The sequence below is a fragment of the Pogoniulus pusillus genome, chromosome 29 (genome assembly GCF_015220805.1).
Source record: "Pogoniulus pusillus isolate bPogPus1 chromosome 29, bPogPus1.pri, whole genome shotgun sequence".
In the NCBI taxonomy this organism is placed as follows: Eukaryota; Metazoa; Chordata; class Aves; order Piciformes; family Lybiidae; genus Pogoniulus; species Pogoniulus pusillus.
In genome coordinates this window covers 6,132,042-6,159,950 of record NC_087292.1, presented here as the reverse complement: position 1 = coordinate 6,159,950, position 27,909 = coordinate 6,132,042, and the positions used below count along the sequence as shown (strand labels likewise).

Sequence of the window (27,909 nt, the reverse complement as noted above, 5' to 3'; positions counted from 1 at the left end):
TATCAAGGGCCAAAGTCTGCCAGTCCTGGTCTTTTGGCCTGCTGGTGGCATCCAGGCAGGACAGGGTAGATTGGACCATGGACTGGAGACCTTGCAGCACAATTTCCCATGACCTTGAGATGTTGCAGAGGATTTTAGAGCTGTTTCATCTGCAGGGTCTCCAGCTGCTAATTTGGCAATGACAGCTAGGATTGCTGCAGCTACAGCTCTGTGTCTATCAGGGAAGACTTCTGCCCTCTTACTTGCCTGTAGTGTGCATCCAGATCCAGTTAGGAACAAGAAAGCAGCTGTTTGCTGTGTCCTTATTTCATAAATAGGTGTGGTCTTGGCTGAAAGGTGGTGGCTGTGTGCTCTAAATACAAGAGAGAGAGATGGAAAAGGAGGCTCCTGTTAGATCCAGCCACATACTTGTGATACACACAAGTAATTCAGAGATAAAAGCACACAGGTATGTTTACTCAAGTGTGGGATACAATATAATTATAGCTAATTAAATAGTTTTTTTCCTAAGATGCATCTAGAAATCAAGTTATCATCTATTCATCAGACTGCCAGGAAACACATCTCTCACACATAAAACATGTTTAACTTCTTCAGGTAATTTCACTCATACACACCTCTATCAAAACTACCACAAAGGAGAACATCAATAATGGAGGGAATTATCCTCTACCTATTTCACACCAAGTCATGAGCGTAAGTTTGTCTGCTTCTTTTTCACTTACTGTTTCTATATTCACGCAGAGCTGAGGAAGTTCTTCACAGAGAGAGTGATTGGCATTGGAATGAGCTGCCCAGGGAGGTGGTGGAGTCACCATCCCTGGGGGTGTTCAAGAAAAGACTGGATGGGGCACTTAGTGCCATGGTCTAGTTGATTGGACAGGGCTGGGTGCTAGGTTGGACTGGATGATCTTGGAGGTCTCTTCCAACCTGCTTGATTCTATGATTATGAGCCCACCCTTGTAATGCTCATTCATGTTGGCGTCTTCAGGCAAGGGGACAGAACCCATCCAAGAACTGAGAAGTTCAGCTTTACAAAGCCCAAGTTTTACTTTGCTAGATGTGCATTCAAGCCACATTACTTACACTTCTTAAATGCAAATACATATATATCTATACACCTTTATGTTATTCACAAACATACCTACTTCTGCCATTGTATACATCTTTGCATGTCCTGTAAGTCTATACAAGCAAGCCCTGGACTGGTGGCCAGCTGATTCCAGTTCTCTGGATTATGTCAGTTCTGCCTCCATTTTAGAAGTTATGCTTACATTTTCTATGTAGAATCATAGAATCAACCAGGTTGGATTGATCCTCCAAGCTCATCCAGTCCAACCTATCACCCAGCTCTAGCCAGTCAACCAGACCATGGCACTAAGTGCCTCAGCCAGGCTTGGCTTCAACACCTCCAGGGATAGTGACTTCACCACCTCCCTGGGCAGCCCATTCCAATGCCAATCACTCTCTCTGTAAATAACTTCCTCCTAACATCCAGCCTAGACCTCTCCTGGTACAACTTGAGACTGTGTCCCCTTGTTCTGTTGCTGCTTGCCTGGCAGAAGAGCCCAACCCCACCTGGCTACAGCCTCCCCTCAGGTAGTAGTAGACAGCAATGAGCTCTGCCCTGAGCCTCCTCTTCTGCAGGCTGCACACCCCCAGCTCCCCCAGCCTCTCCTCATAGGGCTGTGCTCCAGGCCCCTCACCAGCTTCGTTGCCCTTCTCTGGACACAGGCAGTTGTTTCTGAGGCAGGTAGTGTTGCAGTCACAGATGAATAATGATGTACTACCCAAGTCCAGAAATGTCAAGCCAATGCCTTTTGTGACGTTCTGACAATGGTACCATTAAAAACTCAGTGTACAAACCTGGAGGCTGTCTGAGGCTCTCTACAACCTGGGCTTTCCCTCAACATTTACCGGCTAGACCCATTTTAATCCTACACAAACAGCTTCTGTCTTTATTCTGAATAAGTCATGGAGCTTAAACAATGTTATTTAACCTTCTGTGCCCTCTCCCCATATTTCTACCGGTGCCAAACACCCATAAACTCATTCCAAAAAGCCACACGTTACCCAACCAGAGCTGCCTAAGGAAAGCATTCAGGAGTGTTTATGGGGCAGCTGAAGTGTAATGATTTAGTAGATGTTTATAAATGTTTATACTGTACAGATTAACATTCCCCAGGGGGCCTGTAATGAAGAGAGTGCTCCAACTGGAACCAAACCAACTAGCCTGGGCTGAATGAGCATGAATGAATCCTGCTGGCCTACCCTCACGAGCTGTTTACTCGGTTTGAACGGATTTCCTCTATCCATGCTCCTTCAGCATTTTGTTTTGGGAGAGGCAGAGGAGGCTTTTGGTCTCCAAAGAAGTTTGGAAACAAACTAGAAAATCCAGCCCATCACCAGGATCACAGCAATTACTCACAAATTGCACCAGACAAAAGAACAAAGAGCCCAAACCTTCTTCTGTGGAAGCTGAGGCTGAAAATCCCATTGGCTCCAAAGGAAATTGGGTCTCAGAATGGGGTTTTCAAACATCACACCCAAGTGTAAACACCAAAAATTGTGTTGAAACAAATAAGCTTTGCTATTGGGCTAGGATCAGGACCTCAGAAGATCTCTGTTAGGTCACCACCTTTGTAAAACATGGCATTAGCTATATTGTGATGCTGTGCTGGAGGTTCACAGCAATGGGCAGTGAGCTGCTTGTTCTGGAAGAAACACTGGAGAGCAGTGCCAGAGAGCTTAGAAGCACAGAATGAGTCTGGCCAGAAAGGACTATTAAAGGTCATCTAGTCCAATCCTTCTGCATTGAACAGGGACATCTTCAACTAGTAGAGCAGGTTGCTCAGAGGCCTCTCCAACCTGACATGAAATGTTTCCATGGATGTAGCATTTACCTTCTTTTATGGGCAACACAGGCCAGTGTAAAAACTGTCTTTGATCTGTCTAGTCTAAATCTTCTTCTTGTAGTTTAGCTTCAGTAAATCTCTAGTTGAAGGTGATGAACATCTTTCAGTCAGAGTAAACAAGAAAAAAAGAAAGCAGTTCTTTTCAATGCTGGCTCCAGGAGTAAAAACATTTGCTACTGGCATTAGGATGAATGGAATGGGTTTCAAATTGCCATGTCTTTAAAAACATGGATACCAACCTCCAAAAAGCATGGCTGGGACCTGCTGGATTGATGAAGCTAAGCTTGTCTTGATGCCTCAGAAGAAACAAGCAAGTTTTAAGAGATGCTAAAAGCAATGATGTCTCTGGGAAGTATGAGAGAGATCATTTCTTTTGGATGTGGTGCCAGGGGAAAAAACAAGTCAGCCTGTGTAAGGAAACAAGCCCCTCTGGATTTCTGCTGTGGTCAGGAAAGTGACACTGTTCCTAAATGAGACATGCATACGTTCAGAAAGTGGATTGTCTCAAAGGTGCCAGGAATGGCTGGGAAGAAAACAGAAAGGATGATGCCATGGCCATAGTCAGCACTAGTCAATAAAAGTGGCCAGAAACAGCAAGCAGAGTGAACTACATCTTCAAGAGCAGTATACATCTGCCAGTGGATTTCTGCAGACTGAGGGCCCCCAGTGTTCTTCAGGCTGTGCTTTTCTGCCAACGTGATAAGATCTCTCACTTCTCCCACAATTATTCTACCTGTAGCTCTGACAGTTCCGTGTCTGCATGAAGCAGACAGGACCATCACACACTGCAGATGTTTGGACAGCACTAGGGGTGTTTCCAAAATTAAATAATAAATACTCTTTGAAAACTCCTACAGTACAGCACTAAAGACAGCAATTCTGCAGCCTCTCTAATAGATCAGACAGATGGAGAGAGCACAACACATAAATGCATTTCTTTCGGGGAGTTTCTGAGATGTTTTTGAAGACTCAAAACAAATTTGGTTTGAATCTTGGATGGAAGTAGTGGACAAAGGCAACTTTGTCAGCAGTGATTTGTTTGCCCATCTCATGAAGCAATCTGCATTAGTTACAGTGTTTGGCAAAGGCTCCTGATTCAGGTTCTGCTCTGTCACCCCACTTGGGTCCCTAGGCTAGCGGCTAAGACAGATACTTGAAATCTTCCAGAGGGCTGTAACCATCGGGTAATTAGCTGCAGCAGACTTACAAAGTAGGAAAGGCTCATGAGAGCTCTGAAAGGAAAGCACAAAATGCCTCCTGGAACTAATTTTAGAGTGGCTTGAAGTATTTAATCCTGCAAATTATTGCCAGTGAGGAAACATCAAGGTACTGCTGGATCTTAATGGTGACAAACCAGCAGGACTGGTTCACTCTAAGCTGCCTCCTGCTGATGGCTAAGCAATCAAACATGCTTTACACCACTCACAAGGTGCAGGGGCAGCTATGTTTTGCTTCCAGTGACTTGCAAAGTGGCCCGGAATTACTCCCATTGTCTTTAGGTTTGCAAAGGATGTGGTATCAGAACAGCCCCTTTGCAAACAGCAGAGAATAAGAAAGAGGAGAATAAACACTGGGGCACAGACAACACCCCAGCACTGCATGCTGCTAGACTCTAGTTCTATGGATGTCCACTATGCTTCAGAGGGCAGAGAAGGGTTTGTAGAGGGGCAAAAGCAGGCAGAGAGCTTTACTCTTTTGTAACTAAGGTTTGTCTCGTTTGGAAAGGTGCCTTTCTGCTATCTTGTTCTGCTAATAAGTCCTCATTAATGAGGTTGAGGAGATTGGATTTATCCTTTCATCCCTCTAGGAGTCAGTTTCTCCATGTGTGAAAAGGGGAAGGTAAGAGTTAGCCTTGTGAGTGTTGATTTTAGGAATAGGAAATGGTAGATATGGGACTGGAAACAAACTTCCTAAGTTCTTAAACCCAGTCTGTTCTCATACAGATCATCATATCTACAATCCCCTTCTTTATTTTCATCTGACACTGTGAGTGAGCCAGGAAATCCCATGTTTCTTCCCATTGGGAAGCCACTCAAGAATCCTGTTGCTGTGGTGGCTGAAAAAAAAAAATCATTTCTTTTCCAGATTGAATTTATTCATAGCCAAATAATAGCCATTTGTTCTTGTGCCAAAATACTCTTTTCTCTTTACAAAGCAGTCTGCCCAGCTCTGTGAAAGCTATATGCTTGTTAGCTACAGACCCTCCAAGTTCCCTCTCCTACAAGTCTTAGAAAGAAGTGTTAATAGCAGCATGTGCTCTGATAACGTTGCAGGAGCCCAGCCTGCTGTGTGCAAGAATCTCTGTACTAATTTCAAAACCATTTCCACTAGCAGCTTTCCCAGCTGGAAAGCTTTTCCTATCTTTTCCAAGTGAATGACAGGTAAGAAGCTACAGTCTAACATTTTCTGGAGATCTGTTTCCTGAATAGTATGAGATGTGATGTCTCTTCTCTCCAAAACTCACCAAGACCCCAGAAGCATCTCACCTACAGAGATGAGAATTAAGACCCTGAATATCTGTTTGAACAATAAGCAGTTTGGCTTACTTAGGTTGGTGAGGAGTTTGGACTAGATGACCTCCAGAGGTCCCTTCCAACCTCTACCATTCTATGGTTCTAACTCAGACATAGTTTCTTTTCAGGCAGAGGTATCCTTGTGCACATGTGCCATTTGTATCATAGAATTGTTTTGATTGGAAAAGAGCATTAAAATCGTTGAGTTCAACCATTATCTAACTCTACCAAGTCTGCCCTCAGCACCACAACTCTGCACCATTTAAACATCTCCAGAGATGAGGATTCAAATACCTCCTTGGGGAGTCTGTCCCAGTGTTTGAGAACCCTTTCAGTGAAGAAGCTGCTTCTTATGTCCAACTTAAACTTCCCCTGGTGCAACTTGAGGCTACTTGGGCTGAGATTTAACAAGGCTAAGTGCAGGGTTCTACACTTCGGCAGCAACAACCCCAAGCAGCACTACAGGCTGAGGACAGAGCGGCTGGAGAGCAGCCAGGAGGAAAGGGACCTAGGGGTACTGGAAGATAGTAGCTGAACATGAGCCAGCAGTGTGCCCAGGTGGGCAGGAGAGCTAATGGCATCCTGGCCTGGATCAGGAACAGTGTGGCCAGCAGCAAAAGGGAAGTTATTCTTCCCCTGTACTCAGCACTGGTCAGGCCACACCTTGAGTGCTGTGTCCAGTTCTGGGCTCCTCTGTTCAAGAGACATGTTGAGGTGCTGGAACATGTCCAGAGAAGGGCAGCAAGGATGGTGAGGGGCCTGGAGCACAGCCCTGTGAGGAGAGGCTGAGGGAGCTGGGGGTGCTCAGCCTGGAGAAGAGGAGGCTCAGGGCAGAGCTCATTGCTATCTACAACTACCTGAAGGGAGGCTGTAGCCAGGTGGGGTTGGTCTCTTCTCCCAGGCAAGCAGCAACAGAACAAGGGGACACAGTCTCAAGTTGCACCAGGGGAGGTCTAGGCTGGATGTTAGGAGGAAGTTCTTCACAGAGAGAGTGATTGGCATTGGAATGGGCTGCCCAGGGAAGTGGTGGAGTCACCATCCCTGGAGACATTGAAGAAAAGCCTGACTGAGGCACTTAGTGCCATGGTCTGGTTGATTGGCTGGGGCTGGTTGCTGGGTTGGACTGGCTGATCTTGGAGGTCTCTTCCATCCTGGTTGATTCTATGATTCTATTTGTTCTTATCCTATCTCTTGTTACCAGGGAGAAAAGACCAAAATCCAAAATACATGTGCAAAACTAAGTGAACAAAACATCAGAAGTTAACCATAAAACTTTATTCTGCATTATCATTCACCCTTTAAATATAGGAGCATATCTTGGTTTCCACTGAATTAATTCTACCTCAGGATGGACAATGCTCACTTTGTTAGTGTCACTACTCAGCATGTGGCTTGAGGCCTTATTTACTGCCTACTATTCAAAACCTGCTGGGAGACAAAATTGTTAGTTTTCTTGTGAGCCTTTCTAAGGCTCTTATCAGTATGGCAAATGAGTGCTTCACAATGTTAATTTCTCCTAACAACACCCTGTAAGATGAGTGGATATTATTATTCCTGTTTAACAGATGGGAAACTGAAACACAAAGAGATTCAGGTCAAAACATTCTGCTAACGTTGGGTACCCAAACTGAAATGACTGGAAATTGATTTCTCAGAGTGTTTAACATTGCACAGCATCATATGTCAGGAGAGATACCCCTGACAATGTGTTCTGCAAATGGGAACAGAGAAAACAAAATAAAATTAATAGCTAGTTGGGCAGAATTTAATTTAAATTGACTTATCTGAGAGGAGATGAGAGTTTTACAGTATTCTGATGCCCTAGGCATAAGATCTCCCATTTTCTTCACAACCATCTGCTCCTTCTCTCAGCGTCCACACCGCACACAGGCAAAGCCATAGAATCATAGAATCAAACAGGCTGGAAGAGACCTCCAAGATCATCCAGACCAACCTAGCACCCAGCCCTGTCCAGTCAACTAGACCATGGCACTAAGTGCCTCATCCAGTCCTTTTTTGAACACCTCCAGGGACAGCAACTCCACCACCTCCCTGGGCAGCTCATTCCAATGCCAATCACTCTCTCTGGCAAGAACTTCCTCCTAACATCCAGCCTGAACTTCCCCCAGCACAACTTGAGACTGTGTCTCCTTGTTCTGTTGCTGGTTGCCTGGCAGAAGAGCCTAACCCCCACCTGGCTACAATGTCCCTTCAGGTAGTTATAGACAGCAATGAGGTCTATCCTGAGCCTCCTCCTCTGCAGGCTGCACACCCCCAGCTCCCTCAGCCTCTTCTCATAGAGTTTGTGTTCCAGGCCCCTCACCAGCTTCATCACCCTTCTCTGGACACCTTCCAGCACCTCAACATCTCTCTTGAATTGAGGAGCCCAGAACTGGGCACAGCACTCAAGGTGTGGCCTGACCAATGTTGAGTACAGGGGCAGAATAACCTCCCTTGTCCTACTGGCCACACTGCTCCTGAGACAGGCCAGGATGCCATTGGCTCTCCTGCCCACCTAGGCACACTGCTGGCTCATCTTCAGCCTACTATCTACCAGATGATAAAAGCTTTCATGTTGAAAGTTAATTCACCTTCCAAATGCTTAACAATACCTAAAGGGTGGATGCCAAGAGGATAGGGTCAGATTCTTTCCAGTGGTGCCCAACAACAGGTGCCAAAATGCTGAAGCAGGCTGCCCAGAGTGGTTGTGGAGTCTCCTCTAGAGAGATTCCAAACCCAAATGGACATTGTGATCCTGGGCAACCTGCTCTGTGTGACTCTGCTTTAGTAGAGGGCTTGGACGAGATGATTTCCTGAGGATCATTCCAACTTCCACCACTAACCTGTGGGATTCTGTGATCAAGATTTGACTATAGGATTCAGTTCAGAATGCTCCTGTGCCTTTCTGTTTCAGGGAATCAGGAAAAACACACTTGGGTGAACAAAGACCACTTCTAGTCTGCAACCTTCTCTAGCTGAAGGCATGAAGAGAGGCAGCTCTCCAAATTTCCAGTGTGCAGGAAACCTACCTATTCCATAATTTCATTTCATTCTCAATTGGGAGAACACCTATGCCTCCTTTGCCTCAAACTTTCAAATTCTCCTCGAACTTTTATTTGTGTTAGGTTCAAATTATCCTAAATAAATCATGCAGAGGTGATATCAGCATGGGAAATTTCAGTGGGGATGTTCAGAGTCTGACAAAGTTGCAAGGGAATAAAGAAGCCTGGAAAGAGTCCAGCAGTCCTGGTTGCAGCTATATCACCAGCTCTTCCTAAAACACCACCATGGAAGCATACAAATATGGTCATAAATAGCTTATTAAATAGGCTATGTATTCTTTTCAATGCAGTGATGCCAAGGGAGGTATCATTCTGCAGGTATGTTTACTCACATAGCAGATCAAGCAATAGAGCCTTCATCCACCAGCCTGCCTCAACTCTTACAGTGGTGAAAAAAGACTCAATCCCAAACCCTTGTCACCATTTAAAGGATCCACCACTAACCTGGGAAAGAAGGAGTGGCACTTCTGGGTTTCCTCTGCAGAGACAACACTCCCGCAGCTCTCAGCACAGGTAACAGCGCTTCTGGGCAGACACAGGGTGCTTTTCAGAGCTGAAATCAGAGTTGGGGCTAGCCAGGCATTAAATGCCATGGAAAGATGGACAGTTAGCCGAGTTATTCCTCCCACTGGTAGTTTGTTCTTTTGTGTTTTCCTATCAAGAGAATGAGTGGAGTGTAGAATGTAACTTGACTCAGATGCCTTTGAAGGATACCCTGGGGCTTGCTGTGAACCTGAACTTCCCTTAGTTCACAAAGGATCAGTCAAAAGATCTGCATGAGAACTGTTCGATCAAAAAAACAAAAGAGGAAAAAAAAAGGAGAAAGAAAAAAACCCACAACCCTATGTCAGGATCTTCTATTTTGAAGGGAGGTGAGAAATTGGAATGAAATATTCAGCTGAGAATGGCTCTTTCCGTAATGCTCAGGCAGTTGAAACCGCTCAGTCCGGCTGCTGCCAGCAGCCAGTGAGGAATTCCCCTGTCATGAGGGCCATGACTCAAACGTGCCCCTGCTGCTTCTCTCCCTCAGAAGTAGGGGCCATACTTGTGGTCTGGGATGTGTCAGGAGAAAGGACCTGGCAGGGCTTGCCTCTGTTACACAACCTCTGCGATCCTGCTCAGAGGCAGAGCCCAGCCAGGGCAGGCAGCTGCTGCAGGTGACACGAGCTAGTCGATGCTTTTGCAGCTGGTATTTCTTCTCTCCCTTCACTTGCCTTCTTCTTCTGCAATAACCAGAGTAACTGGGTCACCTCCTAGGCACAGCAGTCAGGATGCTGTTCTAAAAGGCAGTGGGATTTTTAGCTCCAGTTTCAGCAGTGTAACATGAGGCTCCACGCACAGCAGCACTGAAGAAGGTATTGAGGTCCCTCATCAGTTTTGCTCAATAAATTAACAAGAGAGCTGCTGCCACAGCAGTGTGAGCAGTTTGCAACATTCATATTTGTGCTTTTGGTATTTATCACTGTGTTTTTCACAGGCCCTTTTAATGCCTCCAGGAGTAATTTATGGGGGCAGAGTAGTAGGAAAAGAGTGGATCTCACTTATTTAAATCTCTGGATGATGAAAATCGCATGAGAAGAGCTGGTTTCACATTGTTTCCTCTCTGTAAATGGCTTTCTGAGGCAGTAAAAGCCATGTAAAAGCAAATACAAACACTGTACTAACACCAAGACACTCAGGTTTGTTTGGGCTTACCCAAACCCTGCGTGGGGGTTTTCAGATGTATTCAGGTTTGGGCTCTGTTTTGCTAACTCCTTCCATTAAAACATTGCCCTTTGTAGACTCACAGAATCCTACAATCAGTCAGAGATGGAAGGGTCCAGAAGGATCATCTAATTCCAACCCCCCTGTCAAGGGCAGGGACACCCTACCCTAGATCAGGTTGTAGTTCTTGTTAACATTACTAACTAGATACAGGTACAAAAAGTTCCTTTATCTGGTTTTACTAGAGGAGAGGATCACTTCACAAAAACAGTTCTTACTATTAATCCTCTTTTCAGACTGATGAGTAATGTGACTGGTGATCTCCCCCCCCTCCTTTTCTTTTTGGCAGCTCTTCCTTCTCCTGCTGCAAAGCCTGAAGCAGACTGATCTGGACACCCAGGATGGTCCAAGTTTCCAGCAAGTGACAGGCTGGATATTTATTTTACAAACCTAGCAAATTAGTGAGGCTTGACTAACAAGCTTTTCAATCCCACGAACGCTCATGAGCAGTCACATTGAGAATGGTGACCTGGGACATTTTGCCGATTTTCCATCTTAGGGCTAGGTGATGCAGTCTTGGGGATCCCTGCCATGTACACAACCTTTACATTATTTGAGGTGTGATGTGATGGTCTGGAAATCATAGAATGGTCTAGATTGGAAGGGACCTCAAGGATTACCCAGCTCCAACCCCCTGCCATAGGCAGGGACATCTCCCATAAGAGCAGGTTGCTCAAGGCCTCATCCAACCTGGCCTTAAACACCCCCAGGGAGGAAGCATCCACAGCCTCCCTGAGCAACCTGTGCCAGTGTCTAACCACATTCACTGTAAAGAACTTCCTCCTAATGTCTAGTCTAAGTCTCACTTCTTCCAGTTCAAACCTATTACCCCTCATCCAGTCATTACCAGACCTTGTCAATAGTCCCTCCCCAGCCTTCCTGCAGGCCCCCTTCAGTTACTGGAAGGCCACTATAAGGTCTCCTCAAATCCTTCTCTTCTCCAGGCTGAAGCGCCCCACTCTCATAGCCTGTCCTCATGGCAGAGGTGCTCCAGCCAACTGATCATCTTCGTGGCCCTCCTTGAAACACATAGCTTCTGCCTACATAAGGCAAATTAAAGAAGTCTCTTTAGCCTGTCTTTTCTCATTAATTGATACTCTGACTCCCTAATTTCCTGACAAAGTCATAGACCATAAGAAATAATGTTTGTCTCCTTCGGTTCTACTATATTTCATGCCTTGCCTCCTGAGACCACATTTATTACAGTGATGGATGTAATATAAGAGTGTATTTTAAACAACCACAAGTGTACCTGCTCGGCTGCTCATTTTTCACAAAGCCATTCCAGGAAGCATTTAAAAGTCAGAAGACTGCCCCAGAATTTGTTTGAGTAATCTAGGCTCCATGATTCTGATGTTAAAAAAAAAGGATAGAAAGCTGACTCGAGAGGTTTCTTCTGCTGCCAGTCACACCAAAATGCCATAAAAGCAGCTGGATGCCTTAACACACTACTTTCAAACAGTGTGGTGGAGAGAAACTCAATCTAGACCTTCCTCCAGCAAAACCCTTGCATGCATGCTCAGCTTCCTTCACTGTTACCTCTCTGCAGTCAGAGGAAATAATCTGCAGCACATTAAGCCTCAAACACGTTCAAGTCTCTCCAAAATTACAGCTACCACAGCCGTGAGCTCTGGAAAGCTGCAGGATTATTCATAATTTCACCAGTCTGATTCAGAAGAAGGAACGTGGAACCATTTTGAGTCACATCTAAAGCTTTTTATGAGTACTGGGAAAAGTTGTGGGCCCTGAACAAAATGTATCTTGCTCTCAGCTTCTCTTCAGTGGCCTTAAGGAGAAATAAAACCTCCCTGAAACTTGGGAGGGGAAAAGGAGACAGGGGGATAGAGAAGGACAATTTATCTCTAAATTACATTGCTCTTCAGAGTAAAGCACAGAAAGCTGTAATGGGACCAGTCCTTTCCCCCCCCCCCTTTTTTTTTTTAACATGGTATAATTAATTAGAACCCATAAAACCCAATTAAACAGCACTTTTGAGACTATGGGGTGGTGCATGTTTGAAACTGCAGATATGACAGTGTAAGTACATTTTTATAGCTGGGCACACTCCTCAGGATTATTTTCAGTGCTCTACTAAAATGGGAAATGGCACCAGTTTGGCCTCTGCTCATAAATTGCTGGGAAACAGGCTGTATTAATAATCTTTATGGGGGTAGGATGGAAGCCAGATGGGGCAGAGAGGGAAGCATGAAGGTGGCATAATATATTGGCCTGGAAAACATAATCCAAGCCAAAGGAGAAATGTAATCTGGGTGTGTACTAGGAAGGGCTGGGAAGATACAAAAGGAGAAGTGATGGGCTGAGAGGGGACTCACTCTGAGAGACCAGGGACAGCATTTCCAGGGAAGGAAAGGCCTTATCCTGCTCTGTCTGCACAGGGAAGGAAACAAAGACCAATGCTCCAGCAGAATGAGCAGCCTCTAGCAAGGCAGAAGCCTTGCTCCCTTTGCTGCTGGGGAGATCTCATCACCCTTCCCAGCAGAGTTATACGCTGGATATAAGGAAGAAGCTTTTCACAGTGGTGCAGGCTAAACACAGGAACAGGTTGCCCAGCGGGGCTCTGGATGTCCCCTCCCTGGAAGCATCCACAACCAGGCTGGATGGGGCTTCGAGCAACCTGGACACGTGAAAGGTGACCCTGGCCATGGCAGAGGGGTTGGGCTAGATGAGCTTTAAAGCTCTCATCCGACTCAAACCAGTCTCTGGCTGTAGCTTGCGGTGGCGGGGAGGCGGCGGCAGTGTGTGCGTGCACACGATGGGCTCCACGCGTGCCTCCGAGCTCCCTACGCATCTGGGGCGAGTAAAAGCTCACTTTGCCCTTGTTTATTTACTCGAGGCCCCACTTGTGTTTGACTTGGCAGTGCTGAGACCTGCACCTTGTGCCAAGCACTAATTCCTTGAGTGCCCTGACAGGCCCTGGCGCACACCTGAAAGTCATTAGCGCTCGGCCCCATTTTGTTCTCACATTTCGAGGCAGTGACCCGCAGCCATGTACAGCTCCAGCAGACACTTCATCATCGCCCCTGTCATCGGCATCGAGCTCGGCAGCCCGGGCACTGCCAGAACACAGTAAGCAGGGAACTAATGAGGGTTCAGGAAAACCCTCTGTCTTAACAAGTGGCTCTCCTCTTCCACACAGGGCAACCGGTACTTAGCAGAGGCCTTCTTGCAGCATGACTTTGTTTGGGCTTGGAATAATTTGTCCTTCAGAAAGCAGCAATGCAGTGTGAGAAGTAATCAGCCTGTGACAGCCGAGCTGCAGTGACAGAACCAGGCAAATGAAGTTCTAACAGCCCCATTCCACTGCACAATACTTCTCATGCAACTTGCTCCCCACATGGGGAGCTTTATCTTAGCAGTCACTCAGAAAATTCCTCCAGAGTCACCTATCAACACAGGAAGAATATTTAACCCAGAAATGTGGAAATGTGCACTTTCAGCTGAGATTTGGAAGGAGAAGTCTAGTGAGCAGCTGGATAGAAAGTGTTGCAATGTGAATTATCTACAGGAAGAACAGAGAGGACTTGAGAGTGAAGACAACTTTCTGCAGAAATGCTGTTGCACTCTATGTGATGCTCCCTGAAGCCTTGCAGAGTGCCATCACACTCTTTAGCATGTCAGGAGGCTATTAAACTCTCAGGTTCTAAGAATCCATGTACTAAATTACAGAATCTCAGAAACATTTGCATTTCACAAGTCATAGAATCAACCAGGTTGGAAGAGACCTCCAAGATCATCCAGCCCAACCTAGCACTCAGCCCCGGCCAATCAACCAGGCCATGGCACTAAGTGCCTCAGCCAGGCTTTTCTTCAACACCTCCAGGGATGGCAACTCCACCACCTCCCTGGGCAGCCCATTCCAATGCCAATCACTCTCTCTGCCGACAACTTCCTCCTAACATCCAGCTTAGACCTCTCCTGGCACAACTTGGGACTGTGTCCCCTTGTTCTGTTGCTGGTTGCCTGGCAGAAGAGCCCAACCCCACCTGGCTACAGGCTCCCTTCAGGTAGATTCACCTGCACTGAGACTTTCTCCCCTCCATAAGTTATTTGAAGATCTCATTCTCCTTAGCAGCTCCAAGCACTGACAGTTTTGTTTGCTAGAGACATTTCTTCTGTCCTCTCCATATGTAACCTTCTCTATCTAAAATCAATAGAGACAGAGACTCTGACAAGCAAAAAGTCAGTCTTAGGCCAAAACCAGGTTTTAGATGAAGTTCTCATGACATTGACAAGGAAGGAATGGGAAACTTTAAGCCACTGGAGAGCTGCAGATTTCCATGAGGGGAATGACATTACGTATTTTGCTATAGCAGTCTCAAGGCTACACACTTCACAGTCATCACTTACTAAACATTTATTTCAAAACCAAAACATAAAAGCTGAAGAAACAAAACCTCCTTTCGGACTCTTCATGAGGGCTTTTTTGCATAACTCTTCTGAGCCCTGCACTGTTGAAGATGTGGTAATATAGAGCAAAAACTTGCTGTCAGAATGCAGCCATGATCTAATGAAAAGTTAAGACTTGCTTTCAGACATTACAAAAGCAGTATTTTCTCTGAAACATATCAAATAGATGCTGATATTGACAAGGGTCGAAGCAATCCCAAGCACAAACACAGGCTGGGCAGTGACTGGCTGAAGAGCAGCCCTGAGGAGAGGGACTTGGAGGTGCTGGTGAGCAAGAAGCTTAACATGAGTCAGCACTGTGCACTTGCAGCCCAGAAAGCCAGCCAGATCTGGGCTGCATCAGGAGAAGTGTGGCCAGCAGGTCGAGGGAGGTGATTCTCCTCCACTATTCTGCTCTGGTGAGACTCTACTTGGAGTACTGCATCCAGTTCTGGAGACCCTATTACAAGAAGGATGTGAAGATGCTTCAGTGTGTCTAGATCAGGGCCATGAGGATGCTCAGAGGGCTGCAGCAGCTCTGCTATGAGGACAGACTGAAGGAGTTGGGGCTGTTCAGGCTGGAGAAGAGAAGGCTCCCAGGTAACCTTCTTGTGGCCTTCCAGGATCTGAAGGGGGCTTATAAAAAAGCTGAGGAGGGACTTTTTAGGCTCTCAGGGAGTGACAGGACTGGGACAAATGAAGCAAAGCTGGAGGTGGGGAGATTGAGACTGGACGTGAGGAGGAAGTTGTTCAACATGAGAGTGGTGAGAGGCTGGAATGGGTTGCCCAGGGAGATGGTTGAGGCCCCATGCCTGGAGTTGTTTACAGCCAGGCTGTATGAGACTGTGGGCAGCCTGATCTAGGGTAGGGTGTCCCTGGGCATGGCAGGGGGGTTGGAACTGGATGATCTTTGTGGTCCCTTCCAACCCTGACTGATTCTATGATTCTGTGATTTATCCCTAAGTCTCTATATTCCATGTGCAAGCTTTCTATAAGCTTTGTACTTCAGGTCCCTCATTTCTTTGCTGGGATTTCCAATGTTCTTCATTCTTGCAGCATCCCCTGCAGGATTAGCCAGGGCAAAACTACCTGCTTGAAAACCAAGGCACTGGTACAACCAGGTCTTGGAGGTTAGAAATAGAAATGGGCTTGAACACGTAAAAGCTGGGATGATTTGATGCAGAATACATGAGGTCCTTGATCCAAGAGCTCACCATACAGGTTTTCACAGAGTCACAGAACATTAGAGGTTGGAAGAGACCTCCAGAGATCATTGAGCCCAACCCTGCCAAAAGCAGAACCACCCAGGGTAGTCCACATATGAATGCATCCAGGCAGGTTTCGATGGTCTCCAGAGAAGGAGACTCCACAACCTCTCTGGGCAGCCTGTTCCAGTACTCCATCATCCTCACTGTAAAGAAGTTTCTCCTCATGTTGAGGTGAAATCTTCTATCTTCAAGTTTGTACCTTTTGATCCTTGTTTTGTTACTGTGCACCACCAAAAAAGAGATTGGTCCCCTCCACGTGACACCCACCCCTCAGATATGTACAGACATTGATGAGATACCCTCTCAGTCTTCTCAAGACTAAACAGCCTCAAGGCTTTCAAGAGACCTGCTTTTCTCCCAAGAGATTTTCTTTTCCTTAACCCAAGAAAACAAACATGTGTTGTCCAAGGCACCCTGAGGTGAAGAACCTTCCTTCCCAGTGTAAACAACATACTTGGTAAGAAAAATTTGTCTGGGCATTGCAAAATTGGGCATTTAGCAGAGACTCATGCAGACACACACAGGGCCATTGCATGGTAAAGGAAGGACAGAAGAATTGCCTGAGGTTGAAATCCTGGTTTAGATGTTTCACTAAAACAGCACACTTCAAAGAGACTGGAAAGCTGGGCCTGTAGCAGACTCATGGCTTGCTTAGTTAGGGGGTAGAGGCATGAAAAATATCAGCAGCCATCAACAGGATAGCAAATGCCATTTGTATAGACATGTGTCATTCCTGTACTGCAGCCAAGTGAAACTACAAACACTATTAAAAGTACAAAGAGACTTTAATTTACATTCCTCATAAGGCATCTTTGCACTGCCAGAATACTGCAAATGAGCTTAGTATAAATGAGAATCTGGCCTTAATATTCTCAGACAGAAAAGTGAAATACACAGCCATATTGACTTGGATCAGTCTTCTCCCTTTTGTCAACCCAAGGTATCTACATTGTCCAAAACTGGGAGAAAGAATATGAAGCTCCATGTAACTACATTGCATAGAAGCATCAATGAGCACATATGATGTGCACAGTCATTCCATGCCCCTATACAGCACTGCATGTCCCAGCACCATGACAACACAGAATCCTAGAATCAAGCAGGATGGAAGAGACCTCCAAGATCATCCAGTCCAACCTAGCACCCAGCCCCAGCCAGTCAACTAGACCATGGCACTCAGTGCCTGATCCAGTCTTTTCTTGAACACCTCCAGGGACGATGACTCCACCACCTCCCTGGGCAGCCCATTCCAATGGCAAATCATAGAGCTAGAAGGACTGCCTGGGTCATCTCACTCCTGCCATCACAGCAATTACAATGCTAAACTCAGAACTTCAATATCTACCTAAACATAAGACGTTGGAGGTTCCTGGATAGCTCATAACAAGCTTCAACCTTACAGCACAAAAGACTAAAAGCCTCATATAGCAGCAGTACCTTGGGAGAAAGCAAGCTGTGTACTTCAGAAGAGAAAAGCACAACAAGAAAGCAAATTACAGTGATCACTGCCAGCGTGACTGAGGCAATACACAGCAGTCAGGAGCTTGAGGAGCTTCTCAGTACCACCAGAGGCATCTGTGCACCCTGCCCATTAGCCTACTTCTAGTTGTGGCTAGTTCCAGATGCCTCAAAGTAAGACAGAAGAACAAACTGAGAGCCAAGTTATACATGAGAATGGTGTGGGGGAGAAGAGAACAAAACAAATAAATAACCTCCTCTTGTGACCACGAGGAAGCTGTGGAGCAAAGGGATGAGATGCAGAGTTCAGAGGAGACTATGAACACAGCTTTCCCTCAGGAAGGAAAAACCATCACATAAAAGACACATGAGAGGAAAGCCAACTCCAAACACACTTAAGCAAAATGGGGATAATTCTGAGGCCTCTGAAATCAATAAAAAAACCCCAAACTCTCAGGCCTTATTTGGACCAAGATTTTGATTTCCACATATTTAAATAGTTTCCTACACTTCATTCTAAATAGGAGAACTGCAGCTCTTGAAATGTCTTCTTGGGATGTGTTAATTTTGATAGGAAGATGAAAGGTGCTAATTTGTCCCTGTCACTGTATAATATTCAACAGTTAACTGTGGTCTGAGTTTGGAAACAGTACATGGCAGACATCCTTAAAGAAATCACTCAAAATGTATCAAAAGAATAATCTTTTCCAAATCTGTCAACAAGATCCTAGCCACTGTTCCTGGCAAGAAAAAGTAGCTTAATTTGGTAAAACAATCACTTTTGCTCTCACAAACACTGTAAAACAAATGGGGTCATGGAAAGAAAAATGGAAACATTCAAGAGACCCTTGATGGATCCTCAGCAGTGTGCTGCTGTGTTACCAGGGGGTATTTCCAGGGAACCACATGGATTTAAAAGCACAAGGAACTGCAGAGGGTGGGAGGCAGATCAGCCTGCAGGCAAGGGCTGAGGCACTGCAAATTCAATCCACCGCGTGGTTTTGCTGTGAATGCTTTTCCAGGTCTCACACCATTACATAGGATGTAACATCATAATGATGTCAACTCTTGGACCAAGGAATGAGCTGATTTAAGTTTTAAGAGGGGAAGGATGAATACTTTCAAAGGAATGGTGAGTTGAATAATACAGAACTGGTAGGATCACAGTTCAGGGAACACACAGTTACGCTTTGAACTATTTTTAGCAAGGCACCGCAAGTTCAGGGATAGTTGGTAGAGAAAGGGCCTGCACAGCTCAAGTGAAGCACAGCCTCTCACAGCAACGACAATTTTCTACCAGTTTTGCAGAAAGAGAATCAAAACCTCTCTTCCTTTTCACTGAAGGTGACTGCTGTAGCAAGGCTGCTGCTTGCAAATAGCTCTCTGTGTGTGTGAATGGGCATCAGAGCCTGTGCAAGTTCTTCCTCCCTGTGCTCCATCCTGGTACAAAGGACCAACACCTACCTTTTATTTGAAGCAGCACAAGCCTCCCCTTTGCTTTCTTTGGGGTGCAACGATCCACAGTATAACAGAGAGCATGCTACAGCAAGACCCAGGCTTCCTCCACCTCTGCCATGTCTCCAGCATGAAGCAATCCCTCCTCATCTCTCTCCCGAGGATGCAGTGACTTTGCTCTTCCCACCCAAGAAGGTATTTGATGGATTCAGTTTTAGCCTCAGCACTTCCAATCTGTAAAGAAAACCACAAAATTCAGGTATAAAAGAAACCTCAGGCAGGTGGGTGGGTAGGCAGGTAGATAGGTAGGTAAGACTTCCATCAAAGCTGATGTTGTTCCTGCAGCAAGAGCATATTAATAATGACCTTCACCTCAGCCCCTTTAGCAAGTCGCTGCAGATGTTAGTTTCTGCCAGCTCATTATGCTATTCCTTCTTTAAATGCATAGTTAAGAATATCCAGTTATTGCCAATCACCAGGAATACACAAGGAATGGGTTGCTTTACAAGTTTTACTACAATTATGGATAATGTTGGAAATACACACTCTGTATTTCCTGTGTGGTAGGACTGCTACGAGCACAGAAAATCCACATTGAAGGGGATTTCTATGCAAGCTATGCAGCAAATGAGATTGTATTGCAAGCTTGAATTAGTGATTCAAGCTTCTTCTCCGCCTCTCCCCACCCACTTCTCTAATAGCTTTTAAACTTAAATAGCCATATAAGTGAAAATGTTCTTTTATAGGGTGAAATAAACAGATTTTATGGTTTAGAAACTGCAAGTTTAGAGATCAACACTTTACCACTAATTCATGCAGGTTCAAGCTTAGGAAATGGCTCATTTTCCTCTCTACAGTTGTTGAGATTCTGCCCCCCCCGCCCCAAAATAAACCCAAGATGTACTTTAAATTGGATGTTATGAAAACTCTAGATGCAGACAATACTTTCTCTTGACAAAGCACGTCTAGCTTGTTGCCTTCCAGATCCAAGTTCCTAGAATATCAGAGGGAAACTGCTGCTGAAAACTTCAGACAGGCTGGAAATTGGTATAAAGCATTAGAACTTATTATTCTTGTTAATGACAGGGCCTTATAACAAACAAACACACATCACAAAATCCAAGAAAACAAAGCAATAAACCTCAGAAAGCTCAGCTCATAGGAAGGTTTTCATATGCCACTCTCATCTTAGGAGTGCAAATGTAATTTCTGCTTAAACTCATTTAACTATCAAAATGTTGGAAAGAGAATTTAGCCCCAGCCCATGCATTCCAGTCCTTCCCAGTGGGCTAGTAGAAGATACCAGTTCCATCTGTACAGGGAAGCTGAGAAATAGTAGTACTGTCAAACCTCATGTCCTATACATTTCCATTGCATGAAGCATCCATCAGACTTCATGGGCAGCTCTGCTTGGCGTTTCAGTGAGTCAGGGTTAAAACCTGAGATGTCAAAAAGCCAGAGATGTGAATGCCAGCTTCACCCAGAAATAACTGGAGGGTATAAACCCCAAGAAAAGTATGGCTTGGAAAGCTTGGTATGATCTGAATGCACAGGAAGTTGTTTTCAGACCCAGGAAGAGCAAGGTCTCTGTTGTGCCATGCAGTGGGGAGACTCTAAATGCTCTGAAGAAAACTGGCAGTGCCCTGATAGTTTTATCATAAAGCTTACAGTGAATATGTTTCACTTATCCATCTATCTGTTTATTCAAGCCTCAGCATTATGGTTTTTGAGCATCTGCTAGATCCAGTAAGAGCAGGGGAGTACTTTTCCTCCCATTTATCAGCTGCATTAACCAGCATTTAAGTGGTTAAAACAGAGGCTTTTTTTCCAAGCAAAGATAATCTTGCTCCTGAGGCCACCAGTAATGGTGGTATATGACAACACAATCAGCACCACAAGGATATAAACAACTCCCAATTATCCCAAACCAAAAATTTTGAACATCTTGTTACATTTTTTCCTTAGGCCTTAAAATTACTGAGTTGTTATGGTTGGATGCTTTGTGGTGAATAAATCTAGAATAATTCCCTGGAAAGAGTGAACTGCCACCAAAGCGCCGTTACTGCGAAAGACCACAGTACTGAGCTTGGCCTGGCTTTCCCATCCACGGGGAAAAAGCTGTGCTGTGTTCCATCATGTGAGGACAGGAGGGAGCTGGGGAGGAGAGGTGGTGATCTGATTTCTAGGAAGTGGGAAGCAGTTGCACACCCAGCATGGAAAACAGGCAAGAAGGAGAGCACAATGGAAACGACATAGAATTGGAGTGCTATTGAGGTTGGAAAAGACGTTTTAGATCACCAAGTCCAACCACTACCTACCAAGAGCCTGGTGCTAACATGCAACATTGGGATTTCTTGCACACTTACTCCTGTCAAAATGCCAGAGTCTCCGAGCCTCCAGGTAAGAAAGAAATAACCAACCATTAAAACACAGCCATTGCATGCGAACACCATCTGAACCAAGTCTGAGAGGATCAGGAGGTGTCATTTCCCACAAGAGGTGCACATCAAGGCTAAGAGCTCTCACACAGATAGGAACACAAGATTTGGTTCTAGCAACAGAGATGTCACAGGGCATGATCTTCAGATGTGAAGCCAGATCAAAGCAACCATGTTGAGAGCCAAATACAGGCTTGAGCTTTGACTATACTTCCAAAAGATGGATGTTTTTGGATCTAGAGTTTGGGTTCTGTCATCTGTCTAATCTTGAAATGGGTGGATCAAAGATGTTCAGTCTGAGGCTTAGCAAAGTGCTAACAGATATTTTTGAATAGAAATGATTCAGTACACTGCTCCAAGCAAGGAATAATTTTTTTTGGTGGACAAGTTGTGAACTGAAAGAGGAATGAAACTGGCTGAGGAAATTACTCCCTACCTATTGATTGCTTTGGTACATTACCTTGTGATGTTGGGTTTACTTATAAAAGAAGGGGAAAAGCACAACAACATGGTTAGAGGATTGGACCAGACAGTTGGTAGCAGTGCCAGAAAAGACTGGAAACTAAGAAGGATGTGCAGTGGTTTGAGAGGTGGCTTGGAAGCCACTCACAATCATATGTTTGGTGCTTCATCTCAAATTTCCTGTATGATCTTGGCCAAGTCATTTAATGTCTTGGCTTCCAACTTGTCAAATGGAGGTAATAAACCTTGTTTTAAAAAAACAATAATCCTAGGGGGGAGATGAAGAAGAACTCTCTCTCACCCTTTGCAGCCTCATGACTTAGAGGTGGCCTGAAACACTCATTGAACAAAGGAGACTGGATGGCTTCCTGAATTATTCACAATAGAAATACAATTATAGGAAAGAACTGATTGCAAAACACTTAAAGCTATAGGGACAAGCCCGGTGATAGATTTTCTGACATTACACTGCTTTAAGGAAGCCCTGCTCCTGTCCAAGTTATAGGAAAAACACACACAAACAGTTGTATAGCTTGGGCTGGCAGTGGTATTTGCTCTGTGGATGGCACAAATGCTAACTTTATTTTCTGCATTATTTATGCCAATGTAAAGTGGAAATAACTGTAGGCCACCAAGGCATTAATCCTGACACACATATGGGAGATCTGGCCACATCAACCAGGTCATTTATTCCAGAACATACATTTCCTTGGCCATGATTTTGTTCAGCCCATCCTAGTCAAATGCAGTAATGTTTTTGGCCAGTTCAAACTTTTGACCTGATGTCTGTGCAGATCTGAAAGGAATTTCCCCTTCAACACACATGATCTTCCATCAAGCAAAGCCAGTTCCTTGATTCCTGGAAGAATTAAGAACAAATATCCTGTAGCTCTGGATTTTTGAAGTTAATGTTGTGGTCGTCTTTTAGGGGAGAAGATAATTCATCCACATTTGCCCAAGCAGGGCGTTTAGGGACAGCTTTACACACTCAGAGAGTAAAGGTAGAGTCCTAAATAATTCAAAGTGGAAATCTCTGATGTTGTTCATTCTTCTGTTCCAAGTGGCCAAGTGTTATGCAAATTTTGGAGAGGGGAAAATAGGTATTCAGCCTTGCAAATGGCACTGAGCCATAGATGAGTGGCTGTCCTCTGGACAAAACAAAGAACAGTAGTGTAACCTTACCTGCACACCTTTTGGGTTTACTAACCATGGAGGATTGCAACACTTCTGCTGTTACACACACTCATGTCACCAATGGTGATAATTACACAGAGCAAAACATTTCTACCACTGTGTCACCCTAACTTGGCTTAAAGCATTTGCTGATGAAAGTTTGTCTCTTGAGGCATTGCTATCTTTAGTGGAACAACACTCATAGGCAACTACTTTAGTATAGAAAGGAAGTAAGTTTAAAATGCCTACACAATAAGAAGCTGAATTTCTATTGAAAGCTAAGTGAATATTTGCAGTAAAGGTCAAGTTTGATAAAGATAATAAAGCAATAAAACCAATAGAATAATCAGTAAAATCAGAACAATGAAATGTGCTGCACAGAGACATGAAAAAAATAACAGCATGATTTTACAGCACAGTATAGCTTTGAGAAGACTCTTCCTCTTCCTCCTCCTCACTAGTCCTTCAAGTTATGATTTTCAAAATTCTCCTAATCTGCTGCCTAAGGCTGACAGCTCTGAAAAACCCTGACCACACAGCACACCAATGTGAGAATTCCCCCAGAAGGCTGCGTGTTCCTTCACTTACAGCACACAATTGAGCTGCTTGGAGGGGATAAAGCTGTTGCATTCCTACTGGAAATACCAAAGGAAACCATGTCCTAAATCTCCCTCACTCGGGGGCTGACACTTCTCAGCCTTGGGAATATAGCTTAAATTTCCTATGCTGAAGCTGAGAGCTTTCCACTGTAAACAGAAAATACTTCTCTTCCTGGAGTTAACTTTCCTCCCTACCCAGCCATGCCTCTGGTCTGCCCAGCCATGCAGTTAGGTGATTTCTCGGAGCAGTTAATTCTGCAGAGGAGATAGTGAGCCTCTGGGGTCTTCTACAGCAAGAATGCACATTCTTTGAGGTGCTACCATACCATGTGGCAAAATGAGAATGAGACACTTCTGGTAATACAGCCAGAGGTCTACTTCAGTAACCGGAGGAATTCTTCCCCCTGGAATCCATCTGGAAATTTTCTATTAGAGCAACTCATTGCAGCCTCCTCAGAGCTTTGGGCCTCTCTGAAATGGGTATCTCTATTTTGAGAGAAATTGTTTGGGTCTAAAACTTGTTATTTCCTGCCTCCTGCAGGAAGAAGGTTACTTGGCAAAGGCATTCAATGCCATGAGCATATCACATCCGCTGTGGCCATGGTGTTCTCATTGTCCAAGCAATGTCCAGATGGAAACCACACACACATAAAGATACACCAGAGAACATTCTCCCAAATGATATTCACCTTCATGCAAAAGCAAGCCAAGCAGGAGTCAGCTGTTTTCCTCACAGCATGAAAACTCCAGTAGAGACTACACACCTTCCTAATTCTAGATGGGTGAACTTTCCACCTAGTTTGCAACAAAGTTTCACATTATCAGGCAGGTTTTCCAGCATCTCTTGACAAAAACGATGGGTTTGTTGCTGTACAAAGAACACAAGGTGAGTTAAATGCTCACTGTTTTCTTATGAAATATTTAGGTGTATAAACTGTTGCAAACAGGCTGTTGTTTATATAATATTCACAGACATCTGTAATGCCTCTCATGAAAGTTAATGTGCAAGCTCTTAGCTCCAGCAAAAGGGTTTTAAAGATGCTCTGCCCGTTTTAAAGTGCAATTCTACATAGTCTGAAGAGCCACTTCAGTAACGGTTTGTTTTAAGCTTAATGTTTATTCCTCTCGCTGCTGTCTAGGTTGAAATTTGCTTACTTTATGAGTGAAGGCTCTGGTGCATTTAAAATTTAAATACCAGGACACCCTTACTCAGCAAAACACATACACATGCCTAATTTCAGGTACATGTTTATACCCTCTAGGTCTCAGGGCTCAAATCACACGCCCACGTCATTTGTGTTAACAGACAGAAAAACAGTTGGGAATACAAGTCAGAAGCCTGGAGTTCACAAAGTTAAGAAGCTCTCATGACTTGTTTTCTAGATATTGCCCAAGCATCTACCACTGTTACGAAACAATGGCCATTACAGTTCCTGAGTTACTCTAGTTTTTCTTGTTGTTTGCTCCTCAGATGAATCTATGCCTAAATTAAAACAAGATACTCAAGACTACAAGCACGCAATCTTTCCGATATCTTGCAATATACCAAGCAGAGTTGGGATTCTTCTCCCACCATCAACAGACTGCAAGGTGTCACATTTGTACCTTGTGTTGTTTCCACGTGAAACAATAGGGATAGTCAAGAATATTTGTGATCCTGAGCACACTGTTCAAAACACAGCAATGTCAGTGAGACTCTCCTCAGGTTTCTCCTTCAGCTAATTTAGAGGGCTCACAGCTGGTGCAAGAAGGGTGCAAGTCTCAACCACACAGTCTAATGCCAACAGCTAAACAGCACAGTCTGAAGAGAGTTATGGCATTCCCCTCAAGCATAGTTCCACCACACATCAAGTGTAAACATTGACCAAATGTGGTTCTGAGTTAGAAACCTTACCATGAGGAGGTCAGGATACCTTCATCTGGCTCCATTCAATGTCTTCAGAACAGCCCTGTTGGTCTATCACACCATGACTTGTTCTGATAGAGCATTTGCAGCATTCAATACTTTCAAGAGGCTAAGTGGTGGTGATGCACACCAAACCACCAGCTCCACAGAACAACAAGCTTCACACCAAACCATCAGCTCCACAGAACAACAAGCTTCACACCAAACCACCAGCTCCACAGAACAACAAGCTTCACACCAAACCATCAGCTCCACAGAACAACAAGCTACACACCAAACCATCAGCTCCACAGAACAACAAGCTTCACACCAAACCACCAGCTCCACAGAACAACAAGCTTTCTGCCTCCTTGTATGAGTCTAACAGACTGGAAACCAGCAATGCAAAATTCCACAGCACTGATTCTCTACTGTGAAGGAGCAATTTCTGTAGCTAACTCTGTAATTTCTGTATATTTCCATATCTTTCTTAAAGTTTTAAGTTACAACATAGGAGATTTCTATCCAATAGGTGATGACTGTAGCTGTGATCTCAGATCAGTGGCAAGCACTTTTCACACTACAGATGAATATACATGCACGGGACCAGGTGAAGACAAACACATGCTGGGTAGAATTCCAAATCTGAGGAGCAAGCACAAGCTGCCTCCTGGGACACTCAAGCAGGAATTGAGCAGACAAACTGTGAGCAGGTACAAGAACCTGAAATAGGGATGGGATGATCCCCTGTACTCAGCACTGGTCAGGCCTGTATCTTCCAACCTGGTTGAGCCTATGATTCTAAGCTGTGCCAGGGGAAGTCTAGGGTGGATTTTAGGAGGAAGTTCTTCCCAGAGAGAGTGATTTGCCATTGGAATGGGCTGCCCAGCAAGGTGGTGGAGTCACTGTCCCTGGAGGTGTTCAAGAAAATATTGGCTGAGGCACTTAGTGCCATGGTCTAGTTGACTGGGCTGGGTGCTAAGTTGGACTGGATGTCTTGGAGGTCCCTTCCAACCTGGTTGATTCTATGAATGAAATCCAAGTAGAACCCATGAAAGCAGCAGTTCTGAAACTCTGTGAGATGTAGAATTCCCAGGACATGACTTGCACTAAGCTAATGCAACCTTTCTCCCATAGATAGACTTTGAATTACTACTTGGATATCCACTGCTCAAACACTACTCAGTCAATGCAGTGTTTGCCCAGGGAGCCTCTGCAATCCTCATACTGGTGTGCTGTGCTTCAGTATACCATACTAGAACCTCAGACTGGTGTACCAGTGCTTTCCATGGGTGCATTGCCATTTCATAACAACAATCTGTACACTAGGTAAATGAAATGCATATTAACTATCTCCCCTATTTCCTTCCTCATCCCTACTATAGTAGTTATGGGTCTCTGACCACCTAAATGCAATCACAGATGAATATGGTGAGAGCCAGTAAAATGCTACAAGACAGCTTTGTGATTCAACTTATCCAACCAAAAGGCTGAGTAAACTGATAGAAAACATGGCACCAGACTGTAAGTAAAAACAGGTTGTGAAAGGGGCATGAGCAGATGTAAGGGACACTGTGAGAACATTTTGCCCTTCCAAAGAATACAGATGGTTCCAGTCTCAGAGCTTCCTATTTATGGTGACCCATACATAGTTTGCACTTGATTTTAAGTTAGAAAGAGTAACTTAATGTGCTGTCCTCCACGAAACATGTGGCAGAATTGGTGTCAATCTGTGTGGGGCACACATACCAGTGTTTGCTGATAGGAGAGGAAAAGCTGCACTCCACACAAAATGAACTCAGAGCAGGCTTAGAAAAGCAACCAGATGATCTTATATCACACTTTCCTACTCAAATGGCACACAAATGCAGCTCTAGACTCACAGTTATAGGCTGTATTTCTTTTTCACATCATCTTCATTTCAAGGGTGTAAGGAAGTATTTGGCACTCTTCTGTCGTCTGCACCACATGCTTAGAGATACCCCAGGAATTTCGTGGTTCAGCCCTGACATCTGTCACAGCCAGAAGTGCAGGGCATTGGAAATGGATCTTAAAGTTCTCCTGCACAACTTTTCTCCTGTGAAGAAAAACAAGTACTTGCATTGTTCCCCTGTGCAATGTATAGGACCTGTGGCTATGGAGGGGAAGTCAGCACTAAGAGGCCTACAGGGATCCCAGGACAAGAGCTATTATACTGAAAAAAGCTATTCAGAGACCTGAAGTATTTTTTTTTCATAGTTTCTACTGTGTTCCATGGAAGAAAGCTGTTTCTCCCCATCACTAGATCTGCCACATTATGGGTCTGTGTTCCCAAGAAAACTCAGCCTCTATAGCAAGTGCAGAAATGTGTCACCTAATTTCTCAGTAGATTTCCACAGAATGAAACACAAATCAAGGCCAGCAGATCACATCTCCACTTAACTCTCCCAAGCAGTGTTTCCTTCAAAGACTCAGCTCTTCTGGAGCTCCTCTTCACACACATCTAACTAGACTCCTTTATGGATTTGCAA

The 27,909-nt window shown here is 44.7% G+C and overlaps 1 long non-coding RNA gene across 1 annotated transcript; it reads right to left on the bottom strand.

Annotated features, from left to right (window-relative positions):
- Positions 1-298: 298 nt before the first annotated feature.
- On the bottom strand, positions 299-27,389 carry LOC135188505 (uncharacterized). The gene is made up of 3 exons (XR_010307726.1): positions 27,283-27,389; positions 18,852-19,076; positions 299-352 (listed from the first exon to the last, which is right to left on the bottom strand). It is a non-coding gene; the product is annotated as an uncharacterized LOC135188505 (long non-coding RNA).
- Positions 27,390-27,909: the final 520 nt, after the last annotated feature.